This window comes from Hippopotamus amphibius, chromosome 14 (genome assembly GCF_030028045.1).
Source record: "Hippopotamus amphibius kiboko isolate mHipAmp2 chromosome 14, mHipAmp2.hap2, whole genome shotgun sequence".
NCBI classification, from domain to species: Eukaryota; Metazoa; Chordata; class Mammalia; order Artiodactyla; family Hippopotamidae; genus Hippopotamus; species Hippopotamus amphibius.
The window spans coordinates 49,674,700-49,682,773 of NC_080199.1; positions in this window are offsets into that span (position 1 = coordinate 49,674,700).

Sequence of the window (8,074 nt, forward strand, 5' to 3'; positions counted from 1 at the left end):
GCAAAATTATTTTTAAAAAAAGACAAAAGTTTGGAAATGAAATTGACAAATAATATAAATACAAACGAAATTGAATAAATTCTAAGAGAAGGTTATAATCAATTCTATACAAAAAGAACTGAAACCCTGAATTTGAAAGGGATGGAATTTTTTTTTTTTTTAAACAAAGCAGTTACTTTAGCTAAGGCTAAGGAATTTGATAAAACTCCCCCTTTGTCTATCTGTTCACCAACAGAACTCACAGCTCCAATAAAATACACTACTAACTGTCTAATCAATAGCAAAATTATTTTTAAAAAAAGACAAAAGTTTGGAAATGAAATTGACAAATAATATAAATACAAACGAAATTGAATAAATTCTAAGAGAAGGTTATAATCAATTCTATACAAAAAGAACTGAAACCCTGAATTTGAAAGGGATGGAATTTTTTTTTTTTTTTAAACAAAGCAGTTACTTTAGCTAAGGCTAAGGAATTTGATAAAACTCCCCCTTTGTCTATCTGTTCACCAACAGAACTCACAGCTCCCACTCCCAATCCCATAAAAGTAAAACTTACAGAAACCTTTAGAATGTATTTATATCAAACTTTCGAGGAACAGATCAATTCATTATACTTAAAGATCCAGAGCATATAAAACTAAGCACCTTTAAAACTTTTATATAAAGCAAGTATAACACTGTGTATACACCCCCAAAATATGCAAACATATATAGTAGAGTACAACAAAGAAAATAAGAACAATTTGATTCATAAATACTAATGAAACATTTCTAAATAACATATAAGCAAATAGAATCCAACAATAAATTTTAACAAGTCAAGAACAAGAAAATTAACCGAGATATCCAAAGACATTCAAGGTGGAGAAGTCTGAATAATTGAAAGGTGAAAAGTCACACATGCAATTGATAATTTATGAAATATTAATGTCAATGCATAAAAAGGTGTATCAAAAATCAATGCATAAGTGGTTAAAAATAATAGACAGCTCCTTGTATTAGGACAGGAACAGAAAAAATATTTGAGTATTGCTTAAAATTTATCTGCAAGTATAAGTCAATGCAATTTCATGAAATATAATAATGAAGTAGAAATTTTTTAAAGAGGCAAAATAATCATTGTTCTGATGAACAATGAGAAAACCCAAATAATCTACATATTACTGTTTGTTATTTTATAAACTTATTGAAACTAATAATATATTTTAAATCCAGTAAGGTGTGAAGTTATAAAATTATTTTAAATTAATAAGTACTAAGAATAATAGCTAACACATAATGTGTTTACTATGAGCTAATCACTTTTATAAGATATTTTTACATGTATAAAATTTAATCCTCAAAACAGTGTTATAATTATGCTCATTTAAAGGAAATAAATATGAAATACTTAAAAGTAATAAGAATGTTCAGGATTTATGTGAAAAAAAAGAAGAAAACGTCTTATAGACATGGAAGGGGAAAAAAAGAATTAAATACCTGGAAAGACGCACTTTGTTCTTTACAGGTTAACTTGATATTTTATTATTCTTAAACATTTTTCAGTTTGATATAAGGCCCAAAATATAGCCAACTGTTTCTCACTAGAAAACTAGTGAGAATATGCCTTTGTGTTGAAGTGATATTACCCTCACCTGTCAGCCATTAAAATATATTGCCTTTGGAATTGAGATAATTTGGATTTGCCATTTAAATTGAGAGAGATAGATTAATGATACAAAATAGAAACACCAAACCTATCTGTGCATCTATCTATAAAATGTAACATATCATAATTATAATGTTTCAAATCAAAGTCTTGGGACATTGGCTAACCATTTGGAAAAAATAAATAAAACTAGATTCCTATTTGTGTTACTAAAATAAATTCTGTGTTAGTGACACAAATAGGAATTAGAAAAAAAAGTGACATAAATTAGAATAGAAAAAAAGAAATACAGTTGGTCCATCATCAAAAGTAGCCATCAGCACAGTCTTTTAAATAAATATGGAGAAGAATCAAATTTTTAAATAAATAAGACACAATAAAGGAAAAGGAGCAATAAAGGAAAAGATTGATGATAAATTTGACTCATTTTTTAAAATTTACTTATTTATTATTTTTTGGGGGGTACCCCAAGTTCAATCATCTGTTTTTATACACATATCCCCGTATTCCCTCCCTCCCTCGACTCCCCCCCCACCCTCCTTGGATTCCCCCCCACCATCCCTGTCCCAGTCCTCTAAGGCATCTTCCATCCTCAAATTGAACTCCCTTTGTTATACAACAATTTCCCACTGGCTATTTTACAGTTGGTAGTCATAACATTTTTAAAATAGAAAATAATTCATAAACCACATCAAAAGATAAACAGGACAAGATGTATGCAGTACAAATGATGGACAAAAGCCTAATTGCCTTAACATAAAGGAATATTTTCAAATCAGTAAGAAAGTGATCAAAGTGACCAAAATGCAAGAGAAAAAACAGACACAGCATGAAGACGCTGTTCACTGTAATAAATAAAAAGATAAATGGCTTTTAAGCATACAAAAACATAATCTTGCATGTAATTAAATGCAAATTAAACAAATAATGAGATGCCATTTTTCACTTTCCATATTGGTACAGATCAAAAATATGTGATAATATTGTATAGGTGAGGGTATGAGGAAACAAGTCACTTCATATGCTAAGAGAGCGGACATAGGTAAAAGCTCTTGGAAAGTAATGTGAAAATTTGAAAATTCAAACACACACACTCACATGGAAATTACATTTCTAAGACTGTATTTTGCAGAGGTGTATGTAAAGATGCGTATATGCGTATGTAAACTACTGCATTGTCTGTGATAATAAAAGCCTAGAGAAAAATAACTTCCAGCAATAGTAGTTTGATTTAATAATTAGTTGTTAAAAAGACAGAGACAATAGATTTACATATAACACTGAAAAATAATCTTCGAGCTATATTTTCATGTGTGACAACAGGTTATATATCTGGAAAATAGGCACATGTCCATGCGTATGCTATGCTTCTGCGAGTATAGAAAATGACCTGTATACACACATGCATACATACATGCGCACATTTAAATTGTATGTGTGTAAATTTCTGAGAGGTTGCATAATAAATGAATCAATGTTTGTGGTTGCCTCTAAATATGGGATATAGAGAGCTGCTGAGTGAAAGTAGGAGGGATATTGATTTTATACAGTGTTCCACTTAGTGTTGCTTAGAGCTTTATCATGTTTTTACCATTTCACCATGCATTTCTAGACTATTTCAATGAAGAAATATGTAAGTAAAGAATAGTGAAAAATGTTGAGTAGAAATTAAGATGGAAAACACATGCAACTAACGAACCAATCTCACCATTCTTTTTCATTGTGAATATTAAACCTTTCTCTGTGGCTTTGATAAGAGTAGCATTAAATCTTTTGCTTTCCATGGAAATAATGTTTGAGAGCAAAGAGATCATGGGCGTTGAAGTGCAACACTCAGTGTACAAATCACAGGTCTGTAGAAATTGTGTGATCTCAGAAAATAGTATTTAACTCCCATTTTCACTGCATCCTGTTTGGTTATCTAAAATAAGGTTTTAATTTTTTTAAAATGTGTACTTTAAATGAATTAAATTTTGTAAAGTTCTTAACCCCCTGTGAAATCCTGAACAATTCTCCATGGTTCTTGGATACCAAAAGTCCTTGACTCATATGAAAATCCCTTTGCTTTGCAGTTCACATCTTCCTTTCTCTAACATGGTGTTAATATTGCAAACAATACAGGCTTTTTCCTGGGCTCAATCAACCCAGAAAAGACAATCTGACTTTCCTAAATTGTGGTCAGCTACTGTAACCCTAATTGTTTCTTCCATGGATATAGGGGAAAAATAAAACAAACAAATAACAACAACAAAACAAGTCTAAATAGGCCAATGTTTGCCAATATCACATCCTCATTTTTCATACCAAGAGATGGGAAGATTTTTCTCTTTAGGAAAGCCTATCTCCTTTAGTCATGTATCCCTTTCAATGGTAGCTTGCTTTATTTTACTTTGCTAAAAACACTTAACTCATTACTTACTAATACTTCTCTGCTACTATTTCAGAAACTAACCTCTGAAAAAATAAAGCTAAATTTTAGCAGGAGGACATGACACTGGAAAGGTAGCAAATACATAGTCTGGCAGAATCAAATAGTGTAAAGGAGCCGTATCTAACTTTTGGAATAAAACCCCAGCTACCAAAACTTGCATCCATGCAAGGAAAATTGAGGTGGTGGTTAGCAGCTATATATGCAAAGAGGACTTAGAAATTTTAAATATCCAAAAAGCCCTATATGATTCTACATCTAAATATATATGCACGAAAGGACACTGTCCCCACAGGTGGCATTAAAAGATATTATAGCAGGACCCATAGAGATGACTGAAGCTGAACTAAGATCTTAGTTGAAGCTGAGTCCTGAGTATCCTGTAAAGTATACATGGAGTGAATGGAAGTTTAGGGAAATGTTTCAGCAGGGACCTCAAGACACAGGGAAATTTGAACCAAAGGTTTTTATTTACATCTTATAGCAGGCCACTAATGACCTTCAAAAGCTTTCCATGCCTCAATCATGAAACCTGTGAATGTTATTTTAAAAGGCAGAAAGGACTTTGCAGATATAACTTTAAAATAGAGGAAATTAGGGGCTTGGCGCAGTTGTTAAGAATCTGCCTGCCAATGCAGGGGACATGGATTTGAACCCTGGGCCAGGAATATCCTACATGTTGTGGCAACTAAGCCCGTGTGCCACAACTACTGAAGCCTGCATGCCTAGAGCCTGTGCTCCACAACAAGAGAAACCACTGCAGTGAGAAGCCCATGCACCACAACAAAAAGTAGCCCCTGCTCTCCACAACTAGAGAAAGCCTGTGTGTAGCAACGAAGACCCAACACAGCCAAAAATAAAGAAAAAAAATTAATAAAGATTTTAAAAAAGCTTTAAAAAATAAATAAGGAAATTATACTGGGTTATCAGAGTGGACCTGATATGATAACATAAAACCTTAAAATGGAGAACTTGATCCACCTGCAGTAAAAGACAGATGCATCAGAATAGGGAGGCAAAAGAGATGCAGTAGATGGGCAAATCAGAGGGATTCCAAGTCTGAGAAGGATTCTGAGTGTCCTTTAAGGCTCTGAGATATACAGGTTCATGTGCAAATGCAGACAGAGAGCTCTTTAGGGAGTAAGGAAAGCCTCTTTCTGACAACAAAACAATGGGCTTAGTCCTACAACTGCAAGAAATGGTTCGCCAACAACATGAATGATTTTAGAAGCAGGTTCTAAGCTTCCATCCACACCAGAATGCTGTGGCTGACATCTTGGTTTCAGTTCTGTGAGGCCCCAAAAGAGACCCAAAAGAGCCATGCAATGCCCAGACTTCCAACCCGTGGAAACTGTAAAATAATAAATGGGTATTGTTCTACTGCTAAATATGGAGTAATCTGTTACAGTCACATTAGAAAACTAATACACTAATCCCTTCTAAATTAGATTCGTTGATCCCTGGAGATTCTAAACAATGCCATTCTAAATCAGGGAGTTGGCTAGATGTTTATGGAGAACTCAGAGAATAGAATAGACAATAGTAAAATAATGAATTACAGAGGATTGAAGGCACAAGTATACATGATTGAAGTTTATTAAAATCTCTCATCCTCATTCCCTCTACACCCATAATAGTTCACAAATCTTAAGGAGCTGAAGTATCACCAAAGAGCTTGTTACAAATTGAAGTTTCCAGGCCCTAGTGCCAAAGTTTTACATTCAGAAGCTTAAGTCATAGCTAATTTGGATATGGACTGCTCTCAAACCCCATGTTCAGGAGCATTTTTTTCTGAATGACTACTCTCACAATTTCTAAATATCCATTTTATTTATCACATCTGTGCGTGTGTGTGTGTGTGTGTGTGTGCTTAGTAGACATTCATTGAGTAGCTACAATTCAAAGCATTATGCTGGATTATAGAATGATAAGTGCTGTTGGAGTACCTACCTCCAGTGAGTTTCTATCCAAGTAAAGAACTAACTGGGTACACTATAAAGTATAAAACAGCAGGGCAGTGGTAACCTCAGTAAGACACAAGACCAGTAATAGAAGTATTTGGGAGGAAAATTACAGATAAGGTCACTAGTAAGAAGTTAAACCTGCACTGGCATTAGATGTTGGTTCAGATTACCCCAGGTGTAGAGGGAAAGCTGGAGCCATTGCAGAAAAAATGACATAAGCCAAAGCAGACAAGTGGAGAGAGACCACATTGTGTTCTGTGTTTGTGTTCTGTCTCTAGCTCCTCCTGGATGCCTGCCTGGTAGTGCTTCAGGATGAGAAAGCGAGCCTTGCTTGTGGTGTGAAGTTCTCATTTCAATTCCCTGTTCCTCTACAAAGTTCTTTAGTCTTCCTCTCTGGGTCTTATTATTGACTTTGGTGTATATTTCTATTTCTAAATTTCTTCAGGTGTATCCGTCTACTTAATATTCACATCTGTTTTGTTTTAAAAACCAGGACCACAGTCATGAATGTGAATTGAAAGAACAAAAAGCATTTGGAAAAGAGAAAGATGAAGAAATACAATCTAATTCCTATTTAGCTATATCTGCTTACGTGATTCTTTAAAAATGCAACCAGAGGGCCATGTGCAGACCATGGTGCTATTATGTGTGTGTGTTAACAAATCATAAGACATTTATTCTCAAATGTATAATTTAAATTATTTTACATTTTCTACTATTTAAGTTAACATTGGAACAGACTCTGATCAAATTCAACAGTTATCCTCCTTCTTCTCATTGACTTTTTTTTTCTGGGAACCTAGTCAGAAGGTTCATTTGACTAACAAATTATGTCAGGCTTCACCATTCAGTCCAACTCACATTTTCAGCCTCGACTTGGGTGACACAGGTGCCTTGCTCATTGCGTGAATCACTGCCTTTACATTTTCTTTTTGTTGCATATGTTGTGTTATAGGGAAACATAATAATCCGTTTAAACACATTGACAAGAATATTCAGGTTGTTTCTCTGTTATCTTTTCCTTTGCAGTGACCTACGGATGTCTTTTTATTCTGGTGTTCTCCACATTTCCAGTAGGGATAAGAAAATGCATTTTATAGTGGCCAAACCAGGAATTTTCTGCATCGGCTGATTCTGAATTTTGAGCTAACTATGGAACTCCAGGGATTCAACTGTATTTATTCAACAATATCATTTAAAGCTCATATTGGAAATGCAAAGGTTTGCTGAACCTCAATAGCTGTAAGAAAACCAAGCTAAATGGCATAAATTATGTTTTCTGTAAATTATGTATAGGTTTGAAATTAAGTTAAAATAACCTGTTGAAATAATAGTAGTAAGTTATAAACCCTCACTTTTAGAGAAAAAGCCATTTTCTTAACCTAAAATATACCCAAGTTTCCTTCAAGTTGAAAATTCCAGTATTAACCCTAACTTTCTTTCTTTGAGAATAAGTCAGTTCATATAATTTACTTTTGTATTCCATTGGGGCACCCATATCTTTAATGCTGAAATTCACTTTTCTTTACTACTTCACTATATTTCCCTATTACAGATTTCATTTTCAGATGTCTGCATATCTAGTTTGCAAGAAGATTGTATGGGATCTCAATATTCAATTTATATGTAATAATAGTACCATTTGTATCAAATGCCATTTTATTTTGCGGGCTTTTTTCTTTTCTTCATTTTTGACAGACACAATGAAAATCAATTCCATTTCAGAGTTCCAGTCATTTTGAAGTGTATCTTTTTTATTCCTATAATGGCAAATGTCTGCTTAATAATGCTTTAAATATTTTAGATTTTAGACATTTGCCTTAAGTCAGATATTGGATGATAGTCTGCTGCTGTCATAATCTATGATTCTAATTTTAAACTCTTTGGTTTTATACTTAAAAATAAACTATAAACCTCTTTTTTCTTTGCTTACTATTGCATATATTTATACCCACAGATATGCTGTAACATGTTACATTTTGGTTTTTTGGTTGAGTTTTTTTTTTTTTTTTTTTTAGAATCATTCACCAC